The sequence below is a fragment of the Ambystoma mexicanum genome, chromosome 5q (genome assembly GCF_040938575.1).
Source record: "Ambystoma mexicanum isolate Mex_15411 chromosome 5q, UKY_AmexF1_1, whole genome shotgun sequence".
NCBI classification, from domain to species: Eukaryota; Metazoa; Chordata; class Amphibia; order Caudata; family Ambystomatidae; genus Ambystoma; species Ambystoma mexicanum.
In genome coordinates this window covers 12,022,781-12,048,041 of record NC_090933.1, presented here as the reverse complement: position 1 = coordinate 12,048,041, position 25,261 = coordinate 12,022,781, and positions in this window count along the sequence as shown.

Sequence of the window (25,261 nt, the reverse complement as noted above, 5' to 3'; positions counted from 1 at the left end):
GAAGTCAGGTGAGGGGCCACTCGGACACCCTCAAAGGGGCTATCTGAAGGACTGCTTTGAAACAGGTCAGGGAGAGGTTCAGACTCCTCTTCCTCAACATCTGAAGCCAATAGCAGGGCTGCTATTTCAACTCTTGGGATGAAAGCCTTTAGCCTATTTACGTGGAACACTTTTGGAGCCTGTCCAGGCCTTCCAAGGTCCACTAAATAGTTGACCTCACCCAGGGGCTCCACCACTGTGTAAGGGCCTGACCATTTATCATGTAAAGCTCTAGGCCTTACGGGATTCATGATCAGGACTTGCTGACCAGGTGTGAAGTTGATGAGGGAAGCTTTCTGGTCATACCAATGTTTCACCAGGGCTTGTCCTGCCTTCAACTTGTCACTAGCCAGACCCATCAGGAGTACCATCCTTTTTCTGAGCCCTAACACATAGTCTACTACGTTGGTAGTAATAGGGGGATTGGGCATCTCCCATCCCTCCTTGACTATGGCTAAGGGTCCCCGCACAGGGTGACCAAACAGAAGTTCGAAGAGGCTGAAGCCAACACCCTCCTGTGGTACCTCTTGGTAGGCAAACAGTAAGCATGGTAAAAGAAGATCCCATTTTCTTCTCTGAGGTTCTTCCAGAGCCCCAATCATACTTTTTAACGTTCTGTTAAACCGTTCCACCAGACCATTGGTCTGTGGGTGGTATGTGGATGAGAACTTGTAGGTGACCCCACATTCTTTCCACATAGCCTGCATATACTTCGACATAAAGCTGCTGCCTCTGTCAGACACAACTTCTTTAGGGAAGCCAACCCTAGTAAAGATGCCGAGTAAAGCTTTTGCGACTGACTTGGCAGTCACAGTTTTCAATGGGATGGCCTCAGGATATCTGGTGGCATGGTCGACCAATACCAGGATAAACCTATTGCCTGAGGATGTTTGGGGGTGAAGGGGACCAACAATGTCGATCCCTACCCTCTCGAATGGTACTCCCACAACTGGGAGTGGTGCCAATGGAGCTTGGATTGTTTAACCACTCTTACCAGATAACTGGCAGGAGGCACAACTCCTGCCGTGACTTTCTACTTGCACCCCCATCTTGGGACATTAGAAGTGCATGGATAACCTTTGCTTGGTCCTCTTAATACCAAGGTGACCAGCAAGGGGCACTTCATGCGCCAGCTGCAGGAGGAAGGGTCTTACAGCAAGGGGAACCACCAACCTCCCATGGTCTCCTTCTGTAGACTCTGTGGGCTCACTATACAGGAGATCACCTTCCCAATAAATCCGATGCTTCCTAGGAGGTTCACCCTCAAGCTGGGAGCAGGCCTGTCTCCTTAGGCCTTCCAGAGATGGACACTAACGTTGGCCTTTACTGAATTCTTCCCTGTCAGGACCACCTTCTACTAACAAATCGTTTAGTTAAGGATGGTCATTGGGGTCAAACACTTCAGGCATCACCACCTCCTCATCAGGTCCGGGCGATCGACCAACTACCTCCACCGTAGTGGTAGGCGAGTTAGGGGGAATATTTTCTTTCCCTCTTTTTGGTTTCTTGACTCCGTTAGCCTTGGGTTTCCCCTTTGGTTGGGGCAGGGCATTGGTCTTGGCCAATGCTGCCCTCGTTTGAGACCTTGTGCAGGGTCTGTCAGCAGTATCTCCCACAAGCTCTAAAGCTCTGAGATCATTGCCCAACAAGACCTTTCCTGGGACACTCCTCTGAATGCTCACTGGAATCCTGATTGCTGTACCATTGATAGTAAGATTTACAGGTATTACTGGGAACATGAGAGGTGGGCCGTCAGCCAACTTAGTGGGCATCAGAGTAGCTCTGGCAACTTCCTCTGAGTCTACCAAGTTAGGATCCACTACAGTTCGACTGCACCCACTATCCCTAAGAGCTGGAGTATCTACTCCATTGATCAGCAAACTGACTTTAAAGTATTGCTTGGTGTTATCTGGAATCCTAGCATAAGCCTCTGCGACTTTAGGCTCCCAGGAAACCAGGGAAACTAAAACTACCTCAGCTTCTATCCCACTGGGGAAGGAGTCTGAGGAGAAGGATGCTCCAGTAATCTCTTCTTCCTCATAGGAGGAGAAGGCCAGATTAGCGGAGTGGACCCCCAAGGTTTTGACTTTACATCTGGGATCCCCCTTCACGTGGTCAGTTGCTCCGCAAGCAAAACAAGATACACTGGGTCTGTTTACATAGGGAGGATTATTATAACCAGAGTTCTGTTTTGGAGGCTGACCTCCACTACCCTGTGAGTTCTCTTGTGTCTTACCCTTATTTTTCTTTTTGTGGCCCTTTTGGGAAGAAGATTTATCAGTTTCCCCACCCTCCTTATCTTTGGACTGTTTCCCTTCCTCCTGCTTACCAGGATGAGTCTAGTCCTCATGGGACACTCGATGTGACACCCATAAATCTGCTGCAAAGGCAAGCGTCTTAGGATCTATCTCCTTTAAATCTGCCAAATGCTGCTTAAGTTGGGGGGAAGAAGTTGCAAAAATATGTTCCAGCATGACAAGACTTATCATTCCTTCAAAGGTAGAAACTTTATAACCTTCGACCCGGCCAGTCAAGTTTTTTAAGGATTCAATTACATAATATACCCTACATAATATACCCAAGTACCACCTTCTTTTTTCTTATACTCTCTGAATCTTTTTAAGTATTGGGCAGGAGTCTTTCCAAACTTTAAAAGGAGAGTCTGCTTCAACATTGCAAAATCTGCTCTCTCAGCCTTCGACATTTCCATAATGGCATTGCAGCCAGAATTGGGGCAGTCTGCTAAGTAACCAGGCAATTTTATCAGCATTGTCAACTTGTTGATCTTCACATGCGTATTCAGCCAGTCCATAATGTCATTCTTTTCCTCATACACAGTTTGGCCATATTGAAATCAAGCTCCTTCTGCCTAAACAGCAGCTCTTGCTTCTTGAATTCAAGTATGGCCTCCCCATCAGCACTGGTAGAAGAAACATTGGACATTTCATGCTCCCTGTCCGCATGGTCGATGTGGACCAGTGCAGCGGCAGAACTGTCAGTTCTACCAGTGAGAGCAGCCCCACCTCCTTCTGCACTGTCCTCTGAAGCTATAGCGCTAAACTGAGCTTCTTGCCACGCCATGATTCTTTGGATCATTTCCATTTTGGTGCCTTGAGAGGAGACACCTCTCTCAGCACACATCTTTTTCAATGTTTCAGATTTAGAAGCATTTAAAGTTAACAAGGTACTTGTTTCCATACTGTTAGATAGGACTATGGCCTTTAAAAAGTTATACTGTGACAATTCACTACGTGTCCTGTTAGGAATAACTTGAAATGCCTTTGCTCGAGCGCAACACTGGATACCTTCAGTCGTATCCCACCGCTGTACAACAATTTGTTAAGATGGATTTCTGAACTCGGACTTGGAGGGGCAAGGGTTCAGAAGGCCAGCCTGGTTTCTTGGAACAGGGTAACCTCTGGACAAGCCAGACCAATCAGGGTAGCGATGGTGGCGGTCAAGACTAAGGGCCTCATTACCCGGTAGGCGGTGAGCCATGGCGCTATTAGCGCCATGGCTCATGCCGGTAAAATACCGTCACCGCCTTGGCAGAAAGGGGATTTACCGCCCCATTCCAAGGTTGGAAGGGCGGTAAATCCCCCTTCCACCATTGCCCTTCCCCATTCCCATTTCTGTCCTATAGGGCTCTATGCGAATGGGGAAGGCGCTAATTACGGCACCACAATTATGCGGTGCCGTAATTAGCTCCGAGGTCCCTTAGCGGGTTGGATTTTAACGCCTGCAAAAAGCAGGCGTTAAATCCCCCAACCCGCAAAGGGACCTCGTAGTAAGGCGGTAAGGATTTACTGGTACCGGTATTTTACCGGTACCGGTAAATCCTTACCGCCATCCGTGTAATGAGGCCCTAAGTATCAAGAGGGGTGAGGGTGACGGAAAGACCTCAATGAGTACACAAAACAAGGACACTTACAAATTACTCCAGACAGGTGTCATATTAAAAATATAGACACATTTAATACAAGGCCTTTGTAACATCGACCATAGCAAAGAATCACAATAATACTAAAGTAAACCAACACATCACAATCAATACAATGTATATACAAGACCGCGGGGTCTAAGGAGTTAGGAGCACGTAATATGTAGACCACCTAGATGGGGAGGAAAACAGGTAGTGCAAGTAATCATTAGACCCAGTTCGACATCTGAAATACACCTAAGTAGGAGGAAGTCCGAGCCCTACGAAGAGAGGAGCCTTATGCTCAAAAGTACCTGCACGCGCTGGTGCCAATGGACAAAAGAGGGCCTCTTCAAGGATTTCAGGCAGTTCAGGAAGGTGAATGAAATGATGCAGAACAAGTCCCCACTGCTCAAGCAAGGCCTCCACATGTGGGCAGAGGCAGGGTGAGAGTGTGGAATAGAGTCGCTATTTCGCAACAGCGGTAGAAAAGAAACGGGCTCCTGTGCAAGGGGCCACCGGTTGGGGTATGGACTACTCACCGGTCCCCGACGCAGGCAGACCCAGACTTCTCCAGTTCAGTTCACGTTGCTGGCAGGTTCAGCTGCGATGATCAGGACATCTCAACACCGTGTAGATTCTGTGTAGCAGGATGCAGGGTCGAGGGTATCCGAAATGCAGTGGACGTGCACAGGTTGTTACCACAGCAGGGCAACACGGCAACCGCTTTACTCTGGTCCGGGCACACTCGTCTCACTTCAGACCTGGGAATGCCAAGTGTACAAATTCAGTGTGAGGGTGCTGTGGACGCAGAGCAAGCAGTAGACCAAGTTTCAAGGGTTTCCCCGAAACGGCGGTGCTGACAGAGCAAAGCGTCCTGCGTAAGCTGGTCAGCCCACTGGTTGACCCAGGAACACTTCCGAAGAGGCTTACTTGCAGGGTTTGATGAAGGTGCCGGGAATAGTTGATCGCACTATTCCAATGGGTCGCAGCGCCTTCGCAGACCTTCTAGGACGATCAGATGCAGAGGGGTCTCGCAGGACGACAGCAGTTCAGGGTGCCAAACTGTCAGCGGGTCACCAGCAGTTCCTTGACTCAGCTTCTTGTTGCAGGATACTTGGCTCCTTATCCCTTGTTCGGTGTGAACTCAGGAGATCGACATGGTAGTGGTGTTTCCAGCCTCCTCTTATCCAAAGTTCCCTTCGTGCCAAAACGGAGAGGACCCAATCGGAGATCTGCTCACAAACACTCACACCATACGTGGACCTATCACAGACCACGGTGGTCCGAGGCATTCGGGACACTCTTGACTCTTTGGCACTCAGGATGTGTATTAGGAACAGACATCCCAGCCCACATCCTGGAGGCATACACAAGGCATGCAGAAGCCCGCGAAAGCGTTGTGTTTTGAGGGAAAGTGCATGACCAAATAAGGACTGCCCCGGGTCAGCTCGACCTGGGGGAAGGGGAAGGAGCAAGACGGTCAGCGGACAGGACAAAGAACCTCGTGGCATGGCCATTTTGGGAGCCAGGCCACCTATAGTAGGCTTCAGGGGTGTGCACAACTTCAAATGTGTCGTCCGCAGTCTCTCCACAGATGGAATTGGGGCTGTCGGCAACTTCGAGGGGGGCCGTGGCTGCCACTTCCCCTGCCACACTTGACTCCTCAGACCGCGGGGTTGGGCATGTGTCTGCATCCAGTGCAGGGAGGGGTGAGTGTGGGGGTGGTGCACCCTCCACGGGCCTTCCTGTGCTGGAGCCGGTGGTGTGCATCCAGGTGTTGTCTTCCTCGCTGGGAGACGGCGGCCCCTGCCTTGGCCCCTGGAAGTGCTGGGACAGCTTCTCTCCTGCTCCTCGCTGTCATGCTCACTGCCTGTGGGGGTGGAAGAGAGGGACGGCATGAGTGATGATTTGAGAGCCAGCATTTATACATGGCTACAATAGCACATTCAGATATTTGTGGGTTATTGGCATTTGGGTAGGGAACGGCACATCATTCTATACTTGGGTGGTAAATTCATTCATATGTCGGTGTCAGTCATGTTGGCCGGGTACTGTGCCGTCTAACATGCACACCTTTTACATCAACTGCCCTGTGTGCCTCATGGAATGGGCCACTTTGTGTGCTATGTGTCATATAGGTTGCGGCCTTGCACTTCGCACTAGCTTGGGTCTCACTTGTTTCGGCAAGATTTACAGGGGGCGTGTGGCCAACCATGCTGTGACTCCTAGGCCAGACCTTAGCAGTGACTTTCATAACTTTGGCGTTGGCAGTATTGACTTTGGACACTCACCCCCATCAGCGAATGACGTTGCACCACACTCCATTTCTCCGACCCCTTTAATGGATTCGGAGCCTATCATGGCCGCACATGTCTCCTCCCATGGCATGAGTTTCATGGGCGAACCTCAGCCTCCTCCAGTCTCCAAGGCCTGGCTTCTATTCGCAGAGAGGATGCTCCACACCCTCTGCCGCAGGTCATCCCACCTTTTGCGGCAAACCTTAGTGGTCCGGGGGGTGTTGCCCATAGCGCTCACCTTCTGCGCCACTAGTGCCCAGATGTCTTTTTTTTTAAGCACCGCCACCCTGTGCATGTCGTTGCTGAAAACAGTTCCAGCATGCTCGTGGAGGGTATCTACAAGCATTTGCAACTCATCTGGGCTGAACCACTCCTTTCGGAAGCGGGCAGCTCCCTTCTTTGGCGCTTTGGGCATTCCTCAGTAGTAGTGGTAACTTTCCAGTGGGTCAACAGTGTGTCAGGGGTCCTGTTTGGTGAGGGTGGCAATGGATTGTGTTTTTAAAGATGGCCTCCGTCCTCCTTCCAGTTCCTGTGAGATGATGCTATTTCCGGTTCTGCATTTTAACGGTGACTGTAAATAACGGTGACTGCTATTTACAGTCGCCGCTAATGCCGTGTTGCTCTAAGGCGGTAGTGTTCCCTAGGTGTGGTTCATGCCGGTAGGGTTTTTTTCGGGCATTTTTGCAGCATGCCGCTACGTTAATTACCGGCATGGCGCAAAGCTCGTCCCCGCGAACTCGTAATAGTGCGCTTTTAGCGGTCTATTGCCAGCACGGACAGGCTATTTGCGCCATGCCGGTAATGGACGGTACTTACCTCCAAACTCGGAATGAGGGCAATGGGCCTCATTACGACCCGGGCGGTAAGGGATTACAGGTACCGGTAAGGGCACCGGTACCGGTAATCCCTTACCGCCCTATTATGAGGTCCCTTTGCAGGTCCTCGCTTAACGGATGGTAAAACCAGTCATTAAGGACAGGACCCACAAAGGGACTTTAGAGGCAATAACTGTACCGCAATTTACCGTTATTACCGCCTTCCCCATTGAGCCCTATGGGGGCTAAAATGGGAATGGGGAAGGGCCATGGTGAATGGGGAATTACCGCCCCCGCCAACCTTGGAATGGGGCGGTAATTGCTCCATTCACCATGGCGGAATCGGTAAGGTTTTGGAGGCAACCAATCGTAATGAGGCCCAATGTCTGTTAAGTGTCTAACCTTGGGCCTCATTACAAGTATGGAGGTAGCCATGTAGCTATTATCTATTAGCTATTAGCTCCATGGCTGCCTCCATACCGGGCTCCATTACCGGGTTCCTGAACTGGGGACTTACTGGGTTACTCCGACATAGGAGGACCCAGTAAGTCCTCCATGCAGGAACCCATCCCCATTCCCATTTGAGCCCCCATAGGGCTCAATGGGAATGGGGAGGGAGGTAACAACGGGTGCATTACGAGTGTCACGTTGTTGCCTCCCTCTTCCCCTCACGGGACCCGGAAAAGACGTGTGGTTTTACCAGACATCTGGTCCGGGTCCCGGGATGGGAAGCTTGTAATCGGCACTCCCGTAATGAAGGGGGCCGGTCCCGTACCGGCACCCTTCCTTACGGGAGTGCCAGCCTTATAATGAGGCCCCTTGTCTTTTGTCTTTCTTTTGCAGGTGCTGTGAGTTTGGATGGTGTGCGTCGTGCCGCGGAGCCTAGACGATGCTGTCTGCATTCCCAGATGTTTGCAGGTGAGCCACGGAGCCAGGAAGAAGATGTCTGCACTCCGAGATGTTTGTAGGTGAGCCGCAGTGCCAGGAAGAAGATGTATGCGCACTGAGATGTTTGCAGGTGAGCCGCGCTGTCAGGAAGAAGCGTACCGGTAAGAGCAGGATCCTCCAGATGGTAAGTACGGATGCACATGGCAGGATCTCTCCAGGTAAGATGAATCCCAGGCGACGGTGAGCGTTACGCTGCACGTAGGTGCAGAATAACGCAGAGCGTGTGCCTTTGGGTTGAGCTGGCTTTTATAGCTGAGCTCTTGAGGCCACTCCCCCTAGCATAGTCCTGCATGGCACACCCTGCAACTCCTAGAAGTTGCACGTACAGATGCAGATGAAGACCACACCCGGACTAGTTACACACAAATGAAAGTTCTTGAGAGTATTCCAGCCCATAATAAAAGAGTTCCTGTTCCATTTCAAGCACTTCTGCCCATAATAAAAAAATGTCTTGTTTAAGTTCTTCCATGAGCTTGGCGTCAAAGGCGCCAGTACTGCGTCCAACCAGGCCCCCCATGTATAAACGTCCCAAAGGGGCGTGCCTGAATCATGATGCCCCCTGGTCCCTCCACTTGATGGTGCTGCTCCTGTGATCCTGGGCAACTGGCCATGACAGCACTCCCCCTCAAGGCCTCTCTCAAGGGTGATCCCGCTCCCGGCCTTGGTTTGGTGGAGTTATTATGATGGAATTGTCTAACCAATCAAGGGGCATGAACATATTTGCTGGGTCCCAGGTTCGGTCTAGAGGTCTGTATCCTTTTCAGTCTATTAGGTAATACAGCTTGGACCGAACCACCTTGAAATCCAAGATAGACTTAACGTCATATTCGGGTTCGCCATTTAGTAATTTGGGCTCTGGGTGAATTTTCATGTGTGATGGTAACTCCAACTTCATGGCGGCAGGTTGATTATCGCCTTGATAGTATAGAGGCCCATATATCTGGGGCGATAGTCCCGTGGTCCTTTCAAAGGTATGTGTCTAGAAGCTAACCAGACTTTATCTGGTAATTGGGAGCTTCTTTTCGGTGACGGTCAGCAAACAGCTTTTGTCTTTCTTTGGCTTTGTTCAAGTGTTCTGTTGCTTCCTCAAGAACTTGAGTGATGGATTTGTGCAAGGTTTTTATTGCTGGCATTTCCAACGTATCGGGTGAATCAAACACTGATGTCTGTGCATGTCTTCCGTGTAGAGTATAGAATGGAGTTTGTCCAGTGCTTGTATGAACCGAATTGTTGTAGGCATACTCGGCTACCCAAAGTATGTTTTTCCAGGAGTCTTCGGAGTGCTGAAGCCAACATTTTAAACATTGTTCTACAGTCTGATTGGTTCATTTGGTTTGTCCGTCAGTTTGAGGGTGGTGGCTAGTGGAAAAACCAGAGGTCAATTTTTGCAATTGGACAACACCTTCTCCAAAAGGCAGAAACAAATTGAGTCCCACGACCCGATATCAATATTGATGGAAATCCATGTAACCGGATGGACAATTTGCTCCATGAACACCGTGGCGAGAGTTGATGCAGTTGGAAGTCCTTTCAGAGGGATGAAACGGGCCATTTTGGAGAATAAATCCACAATGACTAAGATGGTGTTGTAGCCATTGCAGGGAGGAAGATTCGTGATAAAGTCCATCGATAGTGTATGCCAAGGTGCTGCTGGAATCATTAACGGACGTAGTAACCCAGCAGGGTTTTGCTTCTGAGATTTGTGCTGAGCACAGACACCACAGGTTATAACAAATCGGGCAATGGCCCTCATTACGATACCGGCGCTAAACCATGGCGCTATTAGCACCATGGTTGGTGCCGGTATCGTAACGTGTCTGCCATGGTGAAATACCGCCCCATTCCAAGGTTGGCGGGGCGGTATTTACCCATTTCCCCATGGCCCTTCCCCATTCCCATTTTTGCCCCATAGGGCATAATGGGAATGGCGAAGGCACTAAGTACGGTACCGCAAATTGCGGTACCATACTTACCGTGAAGGTCCCTTTGCGGGTCCCTACTTTAATGGCTGGTCTAGACCAGCCATTACGGTCGGGTCCCGCAAAGGGACCTCGTAATTAGGCGCTAATGGGTTAAAGGCGCCGCAGCCTTTTACGGCGCTGTTAACCCATTAGCGCCAGGGTCGTAATGAGGCCCAATGTCTTTCCTCCAAGTGGGCCACCAATAGTTTTGTTTAACCTTAGCCTGTGTCTTGGCTATTCCAGGATGTCCTTCCACTAATGAATCATGGTAGTTTGTGATGATTTGTGTTTGCATTTTCTTGTCCTGGCTATATAACCGTCCTTGGAAATATGGAAGATTGTTTTCAATGGTGTACCGGTCTCCCTTTAAAAGTAACTCCTGTTGTTTTACCTGACTCATCTGGGACTGTAGACTGGTTTTTAGGTCATCTAAAGATGTGGTAGCAGCAATCATGGTTTTAATTTGTTCTTCAGGAATGATGGCCACAGGATCGGATGCTGTAAAGGCCTCTTTTTCCTCACTCATGCGTGATAATGCGTCTGCTTTTCCATTCCGCAATCCAGGTCTATAGGTAATAATAAAGTCGTATTCTGTGAAAAAGAGCGCCCAACGAAGTTGGCGTGAGGATTGCGCCTTGGCGGTCTTTAAATACTGTGGGCCTCATTCCGAGTAGGGCGGTAAGGGTTAATGGTCAATGGTAATGAGACCGGTGCCGTTACACCCTTACCGCCCTACTACGAGTTCCCTTTACGGGTCCTTCCTTAATGCCTGCTTTTAGCAGGCGTTAAGGATGGGACCCGCAAAGGGACTTTAGTGCTAATAACGGTACCGTAATTTACGGTACCGTTATTAGCACCTTCCCCATTCCCATTGATCCCTATGGGGGATCAAATGGTAATGGGGAAGGACCCTGGTGAATGGGGAATTACTGGTCCCTTCAACCTTGGAATGGACCAGTAATTACTCTATTCACCAGGGCAGAGTCGGAACGATTTTGGAGGCAGCCATACCGCAAATAGCGGCGTGGTTACCTCCAAAGTCGGAATGAGGCCCTGTAAATTACGATGATCTGTGATGACGGTGACCGTGTGTCATGCCCAAGGAGATAATGGCCCTCATTCCGAGGTTGGTGCTAATAGCGCCATGACTAGCGCCAATACCGGTACCGCCACTGACGTGGTGGTATGGGGACTTACTGGTCCATTCCACCCTTTGCGGGACTGGTAAGTCCCCATTTGAAATGCCATTCCCCATTCCCATTCGAGCCCCCATAGGGCTCAATTGGAAGGGATAAGGCGGCAATAATGGTACCGTAAATTACGGTACCGTTATTGACCCTGGTGTCCCTTTGCGGGTCCCGTCCTTAACGCCTGCTAAAACCAGTCCTTAAGGAAGGACCCGCAAAGGGACCTCGGAATAGGGCGCAAAGGGATTACCGGCACCGGTGTCCTTTCTGGTGCCCAGTATCCCTTTGCACCCGGGTCGTAATGAACCCCAATGTCTCCACGCCTTAAATACAGCCTTGATTGCCAGTAGTTCCTTATCCGTGATTGCGTAGTTCAGTTTGGGAGCCGAGAATTTGCGGGACCAGAGTGCGACATGATGTAACTGTCCAGTTTCCGGGTCCCTTTGGGATAACACCGCTCCCATGGCTATGTTTGAAGCGTCTGTTTCTACTACGCATGGTAGGTCTGGACGGGAATGTGGAAGAACCGGTGCTGTGGTAAATGCTAGTTTCAGTTTCTGGAAGGCTTATTCAGCTTCTGCAGACCAATGGAATTTCTTGTTCTTCCTCAGCAAAGAAGTGATTGGGTGAACAATTTGCGAGAACCCAGGACTGAACCGACAGTAGAAATTAGCGAAGGAGGTTGGTGAGGGCCACTGGAGGATTGCGTCAACTTTCCGTGTGTCCATATGCCCTCCCTGCAGTGTGAGCATGAAACCGAGAAATTCGACTTCGGTCACATGGAAGAAACTTTTTTCCAGCTTGGCATATAATTGGTGTTGTCAAAGTTTTTCCAAAACTGCTCGGACATGACCGTCATGTTCTTCCTTGGAATTGGAGTAGATGAGAATGTCATCTATGTAAACAAGTGCGCAAATGTCCAACAACTCACGGGGTACATTATTCATAAAGAATTGAAACGCTGCAGGGGCGTTACATAACCCAAAAGGCATGACTTGGTATTCGAAGAGGCCATACTTTGTGCGAAAGGCCGTCTTCCATTAGTCTCCTTTTTTTTACTCGCACAAGTTGGTAGGCCCCTCGCAAATCCAACTTGGTGTAAATCTGAGCGTGTTTCACTTGATCCAGGAGCTCGGGTATAAGTGGCAAAGGGTATCGGTTTTTCACTGTAATCTGGCTGATTGCTCTGTAATCAATACAGGTCCTCAAGTCCTCCTCCTTCTTAGGCACAAAGAAGAGGGGCGAGGAGGCAGGTGATTTGGATGGGCAGATAAAACCATTTGCCAGGTACTGATCCAGGTAATTTTTAAGATGTTGGTTTTCTTGCTCAGTTAAGGCATAAATCCGGCTGCAGGGAATTTGTGCTCCGGGTACGAGGTCTATTTGGCAATCGTAGGGTCTATGCGAGGGCAAAATGTTAGCTTGTTCTTGGAAGACATCCTGGTAACAGTGGTATTCAGGTGCTAAGGTGCCAGTGAGGCCCAGCACGATACTCTTCTTGGGTTTTTGGTTGATGACGTCTTTGTTGTAGCAGGTGTTGGCGCAGTCTTGAGGGAAGGTCAGTACTCATTTTCGCCAGTCGATTTTAGGATTATGGGTCTCTAGCCAAGGCATTCCCAATATCATCTGGAACTGGGGAGCACCAATGAGATCAAAGATGATGTCTTCTTGGTGCCTATGCTGCAACAGAAGCTTGACTTTCTCGGTGCATTGTGTCACCGGGCCGGATGATAACTGAGATCCATCCACTGCAGTGACATTTTCCGATTTCTGCTTTTGTTGAAGAGGAAGGCCTATTCGTATTGCCAGATCTTGGTCAATGTAGTTTCCTACTGCCCCACTGCCAATGTATGCCTCCAACGCATGTATCTTTGACGGCTGCTTGTGATTTACCAAAAGTACCAGAAGGACTAGATGTGAGGTATGTGCGCATTCCTTTTTCTCGCTTGACAAGTGGACCCCTACGCTTGCCGGGCATTGGAGATCCCGAGTCCGGTGCTTCCCCTTCTTCGTCGTTGTTTTTATCAGTTGCCCCAACCATTTTCTTGGGAGGTTTCAACGGGTATTATGGAGGAAATGGCCTGTTTTCCCACAATATAGACAAAGTTGTTGTTGTCTTCTTTTTTCTCTTTCTGCCTTGGTCAGTGGACTCCATATCCCGCCGATTTGCATTGGTTCTGAGTGTTCATGTGCTTTGGTGTGGGTCTCGCGGGGTCACACAGAAACGGTCCTCCCTTCTGTTCTGGCTCGATTCATTTTCCTATTATGCAACCTATGGTCGAGTTGCACTGTGAGGTCTATGTAGTCTGCACATGCCTCAGGTGGGTTCACAACTTGCGCCAACACATACTTTAGTTCCCCACGTAGCCCTCGATAGAAGAGTGTAGTCCTTTTCTCATCTGGCCAGTTGGTTTGATGTACAAGACGATTAAAAGCTGCAATGTAGGTTAATAGATCTTGATTTCTGAGGGCTTGTCCCTGAGCATGTCAGTCAAACAATTTCTCCATCTCGTGTTGGAAACCCCCAAAGTTTCTAAGCAAAGGGTCATCTTGGGTTACTAATGGTATGGACCAGTCTGCTGCATTACCCCCCTAGATATGAGAGTACAAATGCCACTTTGGCTTCATCATTAGGAAAGGCTCCCGGTCTGCATAAAAAATTTAGGCGACATTGGTTCATGAATATGGCAAACTTGTTTGGGTCGCCATTGAAGCGTTCGAGCAGAGCTAAGGGCACTGCCCCTGGTACGGCTACCTGAACCAGTGTGGATTGTTGTGGCGGAGCAGCGTGGATTATCCCAAGCAAGGGAACCTGTCCTACTTGTGCCTGTAGCACCTGTCTTGCTATATCATCAGTTCTTTCCCGAGTTATGACAAGATCCCACCTTAATGCACTGATCTCTTGTTGTGAGGTGTGTACTTCAGCCCGTAATTCCCCTAGTAGATGGGCCAACAGATCTGTCTCAGAAGTTTCCATAACGCCCAGTCAGAGAGTTTTTGAGACTTTACGTTCTGTTATGCTCACCTGGCCTCTGCGGAGGCACTGGGGCACTGTTGCAGCCCTCCCTGGCATTAGATCACCCCTTTCTGGTTTCGTCCCCTGCGGAGCAGCTATGGGTGGCGACAATCAGTGGCACCGCTCCTGCATGGATATGGGAAAATGTGAATACGCTGATAGGTGACTGTGGTATCTCCCAAACCCTTCAACCCAAGGTACGATTTCTGTGGGCACGTATCGACCCTAAGGCTCACCTAGTAAGTGTGAATGATGAGCTCTCCGTCAACCTACTTTTGGCACGGGTGCTTGTTGATGGAATCGAGCTCCTTCACTGATTCCTGAGTAATAGTCCAGTCCAGCTGCGACTAAGTTCCTCTTTTTGCTTTCTCTCAATGTCTTTTGTCTTTTCCCCCTTTCTGCTTTCTCTCAATGTCTCTTGTCTTTTCCCTCTTTCTTCTCCCTCTCAATGTCTTGATGTTATTGCTCTCAATGTTGTTGTTTTTCACTGAATAACATTCCTCTCTGTTTTCTCCCAAATAGGTGGAAATGTGGAGTAACAACAGCTGTGGAGGCGCGGAATGTGGCTGAGCAGAAGATGGATGCGACCGCAATGTCCAGCAGCAGGTGAGTGATGGCTTTAGGGAAGGCGCAAGGTTTTAATGGCAGCGCGCCCTTAACGTAATGTCTGTTAAGTGTCTAACCTTGTATTTTGCCTTTCTTTTGCAGGTGCTGCGAGTTTGGATGCTATGCATCGTGCCACGGTGCCTAGACGATGCTGTCTGCGTTTCGAGATGTTTGCCAGTGAGCCGCGCTGTCAAGAAGAAGATGTCTCCACTCTGAGATGTTTGCAGGTGAGCCGCGTGTCAGGAAGAATCGTACATGTAAGAGCAGGATCCTCCAGATGATAAGTATGGATGAAGATGGCAGGATCTCTCCAGGTAAGATGAATCCCAGGCGACGGTGAGTGTTACGCTGCATGGAGGTGCAGAATAACGCGAAGCGTGTGCCTTGGCGTTGAGCTGGCTTTTATAGCTGAGCTCTTAACGCCACGCCCCCTAGCATAGTCCTGCATGCCACACCCTGCCACTCCGAGAAGTTGCATGTGCAGATGCAGATGAAGACCACACCCGGACTAGTTACACACAAATGAAAGTTCTTGAGAGTATTCCTGCCCATAATAAAAGAGTTCCTGTTCCGTTCCAAGCACTTCTGCCCATAATAAAAAAATGTCTTGTTTATGTTCTTCCTTGAGCCTGTTACCAAAGGCACCAGGACTGCGTCCAACCAGGCCCCCCATGTATAAACATCCCTAAGGGACTTGCGTGAATCATGATGCCCCCTGGTCCCTCCACTTGATGGTGCCACTCCTGTGATCCTGGGCAAGTGGCCATGATAGCCTGATGGTTTGTCAGCTATGACTTTAAAGTCTGATGCTTTCATGTGGGCCAATATCCTCTCAGCCTTGTTCCTCAGTGTCTTAATGTCGCAAGTGTTTCCACTCTCATGGAAGTTGGCAACAGTGATCTTGGTCTTTAAAGGGGTGCTCTCCCCTAAATTATAGACCAATTTAGCTGTTGGACACAACAAACAATATCTTTGCAAAAATGTTCTTGTTTGAGCTTTAAAAGCGGGCCTTAAAATCTGGTCATTTAGATTCTTACCAGGCAAGGTTTAAGAAGGGTGTGAGGACAGGTCTGAATACCTTGGCGGTCTCATTGTTGCAAACCTAGGCATGGGATCAGAACCAGTCTGTGTATCTGGTGTTTTTGGACATCATCAAAGCGTTTGATTGTGTACATCGAGCAGTACTGTCGGAAAAATTGTTTACATGTGGTTGCCCGGCTGCCTTGATTGGCATACTGGTCGCTTTGTACAAGGAGGCTAAAATAAGGATTACACCTGACAGTCAGGGGTCATGTACTCAATGGATTGACACAAACAGGGGTCTTCCCCAAGGCTGCGTCTTGGCCCCTTTTCTGTTTAATTTTTATATTAAGGACATGGGCTGCTGCTGGGGACTAAGTCTTACTAACCCTCCTCATTTGGGTCACATCAAAATGTAGTACCTGAACTACGCAGACAATGCCATCATATTTCATCTGATCCCAATTGGTCTGCAGCTTAGTCTGGAGCTTAATATAAATATATCTAAATCAAAGGTAATGATGTTTAATACAGGCAAATCCAAAGTGAAACTGTATAGGCAGAAACTGATTCCTAAATTCATATTTGGTGCCAAAACTACTATGGGGGATGTTCCCTGGTCCAAATTACAAGCACTCCTATGGCAAAAGGTGTTGCATCTATGGAATCCGGTGCTAATGGTAGGAATTAGATAGGATCAAGGTCTAATACCATTGGGAACACTTGTTGATTGGAGGGTGTTGCAACTATATGCGGCAATATTGCTACCTCCGCAATCATCCCTCAGTGTTGAGTTGTGGTTTGAAATGCATGAAGGTAGATGTATGTCACTCTGGAACTGGGTACGCAAGTGTGAAGATGTGCTGTTGGAGATTGGGTTGTCCTCTGAGGAATTTAGTACTAATCCTAATAAGGTGAAACTAAAACTTTATAGGCACTAAAGGATTAGGACAAGGGAGATTGTATTGGAACATTGCTGTTTTAAATATCATTTTAAATGGGCTATTAAAAATGTCAATGTGGTTGATATGATATGATAGTTTATTTATATAGCACCTATACACAATGTGTTTCAAATCGCTTCAAGACAAGGGAGGGAACAAGGGAAAATACAATTACATTTTTACAGGCCATGAACAGTAAGGATGTGAAATTTACTATTGTACTCGGCCTGACGACATTTCAGATAGTACAAGAGCTAAGACATAGATAAGGAAGGGAGGGGCAAAGTGGGAAGGAAATGGAAACAGACAGGTGACTATCGTACTAGGCCGGACAACATTTCTGGTAGAGCCGGAGAAAACAAAAGGTGAGGGAGAGGGGTGCAGAAAGGAGGGGGGGAACAATACAAGTGACTATCATACTAGGCCTGACGACATTACAGATAGTGCTGGAGGGGGCAGGGGGAAGAATTAAGTGGAGGGGGAGGAGACAGGCGGGGTTGCTATCATACTTGGTTCAGGGACAATTCTGATAGAGTAAGTGCATAGAAGAAAGTAAGGGGAGGAGGGGAGGAGATAGGAAAAGGGAGAAATGGAGAGGAGGAGAGAACATAAAGTAGCAGTCAAAAACAGTGCAGAAGCAAGAGGGGAGAGCGTATACAATTGCAGAAGTCAGTAGTAACACATAATGTTGCGGTTGTATACTAATTGACCTTTTCACAATTGACCTCGGGAGAATTGACCTCGGGAGAAATGACCTAATTTAGAAGGACAATTAGGACATATATGCGGGGGGAAACCCCCCGCAACCCCCCAGACAATCCAAAACCCCTTGCAACCCCCTACCCAATCCCCTTATATTATTTATAATCAAAAACCAACCCAACACATATATAAAATAACTAAAATAATATAAAGGTCAATTGTGCAGAAGGTCAATTAGGAACACTATAATTAGGTCAATTGTGCAAAAGGTCAACTGTAAAAGGTAAATTTGGGTAATACCAATGTTGCAAGCCTGGATACAAGATGAAGATGGGAACAGCATGATTCAGGGCCACCATGAGAAATGGTGACGCACCGTGAATCAATGAAGTCCATAAAAGTCAAATCCAGCATTGGCCTGAAGACGGTGATGGTGAAACCAGAAAGTATCAAGACAGACTCCTGCAGAAGTAGGCTGGAGGGGGGAGAGAGAGCAGGGTTGAACAATCAAGCAAAACAGGCAACACCTGTGTGCGAGAAGGGTGGGGGGCATAAGGGAACATCACGGGGGGACCAGAGGGTTGGGTATGGCCTGTGGGGACAGAGGGAGTAAACACATGTTGGTGCATGTTTATTTGCTGTCTGAGCAGGGGGTTGGGCCCTGGATCCTCCTGGTACAAACATGTCCGAACAGGAATTGCCCTTTTCTTTGTCTGCCCTTCGCTTCGGACGCTAGGGCGTGAGATGCCCTTGATCTAAGAGTTAAGAACAGGAAGGAAGAGGCAGGGCTAAGAAGGTGGGTGGTGCTTAGGCCAGGTAACCAAGATCCACTTGCACCTGCTCCCCATCTGCAAAGGAAAAGAGGCTAGAGGGCTCCTTAAGTAGGGAAAAAGAGCGGCAACCAGGAAGGCACCAGGTGGGAAGGTCTTGCTAAGTGGAGAAAAAGAGCGGCAACCAGGAAGGCACCAGGTGGGCGGGGTGAGGTCAGGTGACCAAAATCCACTTGCACCTTCTCCCCGTCTGCAAAGGAAAAGTGGCTGGAGGGCTCCTTAAGTAGAGAAAAGAGCTGCAACCTGGAAGGCACCTGGTGGGCTGGGCTTGCTAAGTGGGGAAAAAAAGCAGCAACCAGGAAGGCACCAGGTGGGCAGGGCTTAGGCGAGGTGATCTAGATCCACTTGCACTGGTCTCAAGATGGCTGAAACCACAACGGGGAGGTTTAACCAACTTCTTACTATGTGGAGTTAGACTGTGTATTCTACAAAAAGAAGTTGAGTATCATAAAAGTGCCTATATAGCTGGGTATCCTGTCATGTAGTTCAAAAATACCATTGCATTTTCTTGTTTCCAAAAACAATTACACATTTTATTATTTCGCAAGCAAAAACATATTGATAAGAACAATCATAAAAATTATAATATCACATAAAACATATGTAAGACAAACTTCTTTACAATTCCTAAAAAAACACATCAACACAAGTAAACCGATATAAGTGGGTCCTAATTCTATAGTATATCTAATGTCAAACAATGTGAGCCTATTTGCCACAACAAATTCCTGCTAATGTATGTTAGCTTTAATACTTCATTGTATCCCTCATATACTTGAATAAACATCCATCAAGAGAATTTAGAACTGGAGTGCTAATACTAAAACTGAATGTGTTGCCATCTAAGGACGTTTTGGGTAAGTGGCAGAAGTTTCTTGTGTCCCAAAGGTTATGTCGTCATTGTGAGTATGGTGCGTCACGGTTTATAGGACGGTCACTCTCAACTCAGGAAGCCCACCCAATGAAGGTGTCACACAACAAAGCGCTTAGCAGATTCAAATTAGGCCTCCAACCCGTGTAACACTATTCAGCAGATACCCTCTTTATCACCAATAAGCTAGAAACCAGGCCGTTGTATAGAAATAATAGTGTATATTTATTTAAATTTCTACAATGAATAGTAAACAAATCACAAGAACACCAGCCACCAACTCTGTGGCACAACACAATAAGCACAAATGCAAATTACTTGCATCAGTTGACTGACATGTATTTCTTAATAGACTTTCAGTTACCACAGCAAACACAGGTTGAATTTGAAGATTTGAAATCAAAACACACATAGGTTTCTTTGCACATTAACAGATAGGACATTTTAAAAACACACAGTGATGGCTTGGGTTATCAAAATGCTATTCTCTCCCAGCAACCCCCCGCCCCCAGGCATCAGTTATATATATGTTTGTTTGTTTGTTTGTTTTATGACCCCTTTGGTTTGAAGGCAAGGTACAGGGGTGGGGAATATAATGGGAATGTTAATGGGTTTTTTATTTGAAATGCAAGTTCTAGGAAACAAATTCAATGGGAAAATAATTTGGGGAAAACTCTTTCAAATGAAATGCAGGGTTTGGGGAATTTGGAATGAATGGGAACATTTGTTTGGGACAATGCATTTTCACAGGAAATGCAGGGTGTTGGGATTTTCGTTTTGGGTACACTAGCACATTCAAATGAACAGTAGGGTTACCCAATTACATTAAAGACTAGAGTCCTTTACTTTGCACTGGGATAATCATTGTCAATTTTGAATTTTTACAAAAACATCACCCTGTAATAGCTGACCCTATGGGAATTAATTAATTATGTTTTTAGTTAAATAAGCCAAGGGTATAATGCTTTTCCCCCTCTTCCCCCTAATGGAAGAGCACCCATTAATGAAAAGGAATGGATTAAAACAGACAGCTTCCCCTCACACTTCTGGTTAAAACGGATATGGTGTGTTTCTGGAAGGGAATTAATTAAGTGATATTTTTAGTCAAACATGTCCAGGGTCTACTCAGTTTTGCCCACCCCCTCCCACTAATGGAAAGGGAGTAAGGCAGGTAGCTCCCCACTCAATTGATATCTACTTACATGGCAGATCTCTTTTCTTAGCTCAGGAGGCCAGCCAGACTTAAGGACCCTCTTTTAGTAGGCAACTCACACCCCAGAGCCTATATTCACAGCAAGGTCCCTCCAGCCAGATTCTAAGCCTCTATCTCAGATAGGGCTCCCATCTTCCAGGCAAATGTCCCCAGCAAGTGTCCCAGGGTCTCCTGTCTATCTGCTCTCCTGGGTGTCAGCCTTCCTTTTTGTCAGCTCTCTGTTGTCAATCTGCTCTCCTCTTTTTGCCCTTCTGCCCCATTAGAATGAAAACTGATATTGTATAGTGCTGATGGCACTTACATTTTATGAATATTCCCACGCTGTGGATTTGACAGCTCTCTTACTCCGTCTCCCCTAATTCCGATTGTCAGCTGATAGGGCAAGGAGATTAGAGGTCTGTATTATGGATAACGGGGAAGAGAAAAATGCATCATTTCAAATGACATTGTTTTTCTACGTTTGATTTTCTCCAAACATCACATCATGGCAACTATCTTCTCCTTTCAGATAACTGCGTACACATATATATTTCTGAATTCTACATTTTATGGTGAATCAGGGAATACTAATTTCATTTCGGCATGACCTTCCTGGGAGAAGCAATTATTTGTTGTGGTTTGTTCCTGAGCTGAAATAGTTACAAATATGACACTTCACAATCCAAACATTAATTTTGCATTCTATCAGTTCACCAACTTTTGAGTTCCTCTGAATTATGAGAAGGCCAGTATCATGGTTTTCTTCCTAACTCAAATTCTATCCATCACATATGGTTAATATTTGCATAGAACTGACAGTCATTTTGTGATCTTTAATATGAGTCATGGATGAACTCACTAGGACAAACAATTATCTTTGTTAATAAGGAAAAGGATGCCAATGTTAATCAAATGTCAATGCATAATATGGGCCCCTGAGCTCCACATCTAGCTCAAACCCCATGAGTTTCCTTTTCTCCCAAGTCACATGACACGGACATCTGCCAGGCTCCACTTTTTTCCAGGCCTGCAATTAAGAGTCTTTAAAGGTCTCTGTTTGCAACTAATGCACAGTTCATGGTGAGAGAGGTCAGAGCTTGATTTTCCACATCTAACCCCTCCATTGATTCAATCTCAAATGTTGTATTTCTTAGCATTTAACAGAAACAGGCCTTTTTTCGGTGGGCCTCAACCAAAGGTCTTGAGGTCAAGGTTTCAGAGGCACAAACCTTTCAGTACAGTGCAGAAAACAAGCTATATACATAATTCAACAGAATAGCATTTCACATTGAAAAGTTGTGTTTAACATGTAATATTTGGTAGTGCATCTCGGTCTACTGTCCAGGAATTAAATCTTTCTTTAATACAATAATTAAAATGATTTGAGTCTCACTTTCAGTATTATTCACACATAGGCAACAGTTAACCTAGATAACGAGTGTTCACTTCTACAACAAGTAGGCTGCTCCTTTTAAATGATGTCATTTTGAATGTTGAAAAGTAAGTGTTTAATTTGTGACAAATGCAAAATGTGTGGCTTCACTTTAGATTTCTGGATCACAATCTTGTGCTGCATTGAAGTCAATGTGACATGCTGCTATCTGTCTCCTTAAATGAAATGGTAGCTTTTCATATTTCATGAAGACAGAATGTTCAGCCACACAGGTCTTTTGCCATGCATTGGGCACATCCAGCAGTTTTAAGTTTTTGAACAGCTCTGTCAGGAGGAGAGCGCATGTTCATCATCATTCATTGTAGTAGCTCTACATGGGGCAGTGGGGTTGGGCATGCCCAGCAACACTAATGCAAGTTGTGTCCTGCAAAGCCATCTTCTTGGTTGTATAATTAGGGAGGATTTGATGAGGGGGTCCAACCTATGTATGCCTGATTGAGATCCGAAACTGAATAGGTGAGCTCTGAAGAGTATGAGGAGAGAGCAGCTGCTGACCTGGAAAAGACCAAAGAAATGCTGCCAGCTACTGAAGGCATAAAGAGGGCAAGAGATATACCTTGGGTTGTCTGATTGAAACATTGAAAAATGGCGCGCTCTGACCTGAGGAGCAAGGAGCGGCCGAGAGTGAAAACATGAGAGGGAGAGACATGGAAATATAGAAGGGCATGAAAGAATCTAGCAGCAAATGTTGGTGAAAAGGTGAGAGGGTGATCCCTGGAAAATAACCTGCTAGAATTCTATGCAAGAAAAAGGAGCGAAGTCAACATGCAGAGAAGGGACCATGTAGACTCATGTCTGGAATTCAAGAATATGAAGCCACAGTCCTGTGGTAAATATACCCACCAGGACCTGTAGTTGGAGGCATGAACCTCTTAGGAGAGATGAAAGATCTAAAAGCTGAATCTGAAACTTGTCGAAGTGCTACATACTGAGATACTGAGTTCTGAATCCCAGAGTGAACTCCGAAAGCCAATCCTGATTGCAACATCTGCCCACTGGCACACTGATTCCTTAAGCCCAGACTAAACAGAGAAAGCAAGCTCTGATTGAAACACTGCATGGTAGAATTTCGAATTCTAAACCCCATGGCAAACCAAGAACACATGCCTTGTTAAAAAAGTGTAGGTTCTGCTATTAAGCAACAAAGAAAGATTTCCTAATTAGGAAACCTGCGTCCCCTGCACACTTTCAATCTGGCCAAGACCTAAATATTTGTATAAATGTATTGGTCTGAAGTCAGAATTTCCAAGGTGAAGACAACTGACCCGACTAACCTATTATTCAAAACATTTGTCTTTTGAATTTTGACAATATGTAACCAAGGTAATTTAAACAATAGCACATATTACGTTTGACAATTTTTGAGTTTTGTTAATAAAAATTCAGCTTTTATTTGTTGCAACTGGTCCAACGCGTTTCGAGTTAATCTTACCCTTCATCAGGGTCATAAATTAATTTTCATACAAATTCTACAAGAAAAGAAAACACGTGAATGTACATTAGGTGTCTCAGTATATGACTGTCAACTAACACAAAGAGATATTAAAAAAAATCATCACATTAAATCATAACAGTTATACCAGGAGAAGGCCGATAGCCGTTCTGTATGCGGCATCTCTTTAACACTTAAACAATTAAAGCCTATTCTACGCCCACCAGGATTGAACCTACTTCTACTGGTGCACATATCAAAAGAAAAGGAGCAATATGTCTGATTTAAAATATTTGATTAAATGGATCCAGTCTGAATGATGATTGATAATTCATTTGTGCTTGACTGCTCTTAATCTCTTACAATTTTGGTGATTGAATTGGCTCTTGGTATTAGTAGCTTACCTAATTGCTAATGGAGAAGTACATGTACTGTGGGCCTGTCACTGCCTGGGGCCCCTGTTCTGTGCAAAAGTTAATTGCAGTTATCTGTGGGACATATAAGTGAAAGTACCATATTAATTTACCTGCATTGCATGCCAATATTAAGCAAAATGTGTAGGGTGAGAATGGAAACTTACCAAAATGGGGCACGCCAGGCGCCCAATTTCGGAAAAATAGGGGGCGACTGGAAGATTCTTGTTCACTAGGACCAGATAAAGGTGATGTGTAGGATGGAACAAGTAGGCGTTGCACTATGCTGAAAATAGTGCTAGGTCCTAAAATATAGGTAAACATGATCAATTAAAATATTTATATCCCTATTTGAAGTGATGCCTAAAGGTCCAGTATTCTGCAATTAATTTACTTGTTTCCTTTGTCCACTCCAGTCCCCAAAGATTATAGCGGCAAAGTCCAGTGGGCATCATATGGCCATAGGTATATTAAGGTAAGTGCTGTGCGGTCCTGAACCGGAGTCCAGTCCTTGGTGTAAACAGATTGTAGAGAAAAAGGGTAAGTAAAAGGGAAGTAAAGGGTAAGTATATAAAAGTTGCAAAAAGAGTCTCTAGTGAGATGACGTCCCTAATTGCTTACTTGTATTCTTTTGAGTAGGATCCTTATGTGGTAGCTCAGGACGTCCAGAATAGGAGCTTCAGAAATCACGTCTGCCCTCAAGCAAAATGGGGCTTGTTTATATATAATTGGCCGTACATGACGTCACTCGCGCATGCGCGGATGACATTGCGCTATGGTTTGTATAGGCTCGGGCCATTGGAGACCGTTACTGCGCATGCGCGGATGACGTAAGATGTTTTTTGTGTTTGTTAATGTTGTCATTATATTGCGCATGTGCGACATGGTGCCAACAAAGGGGGAATATATTAAAAAACTCTCTGAGTAGAAGAATTGGTTTAAGAAGTGGAACCTGTTTAGCTAGGTTTATCAGTCTGGGAAGCTGTCTGCGACCTGGAGAGAAAGAATGAAATCAAATTTAGAGCCTTAATTAGTATATAAAAAACGTTAATTAAAGCGGGACATCAGGTGTTACTCAACATGGGTGTGAAGTATAGCCAAATTGTATAATTTTAAAATTTTAAACAGAAGCTCACACTGTTCTTGTGATAGTGGTCCTTAACCCAATTTCCAGACTATGGCTCATACTGATGGTCTGGTTTCAAATCTAATTGTTATACAAGTAGGTTTGTACTCTACTGCAACAACTGTCTTTTCAATAATGTTATATTCAGCAATATATCAGTCCAATAAACGTGCATCTATATCCCTGACCCTAAAGTATGGTGTACAGTCTGTTACCTTGCAGGTGTACCTTCCTTAAGACAGTTTCTTCAATATTTCTCGAGATAGTGAGAACATAATATACATTATGTACATATATCACAGTTCTGCATAAGCTAGTGTCCCAAAAACTTTTTTATGATCTTTCACTGCAACACTGTGATAGGTAATAGATACATTCTAATGGTGTACATGCTGATATATGTGGGTTTAGTGGCTAGATGAAGGGACTTTGGAGTGGATTCCCTAGATTAGTATCAGTATTTGCGGAGAGTTCCGAATTCATACGG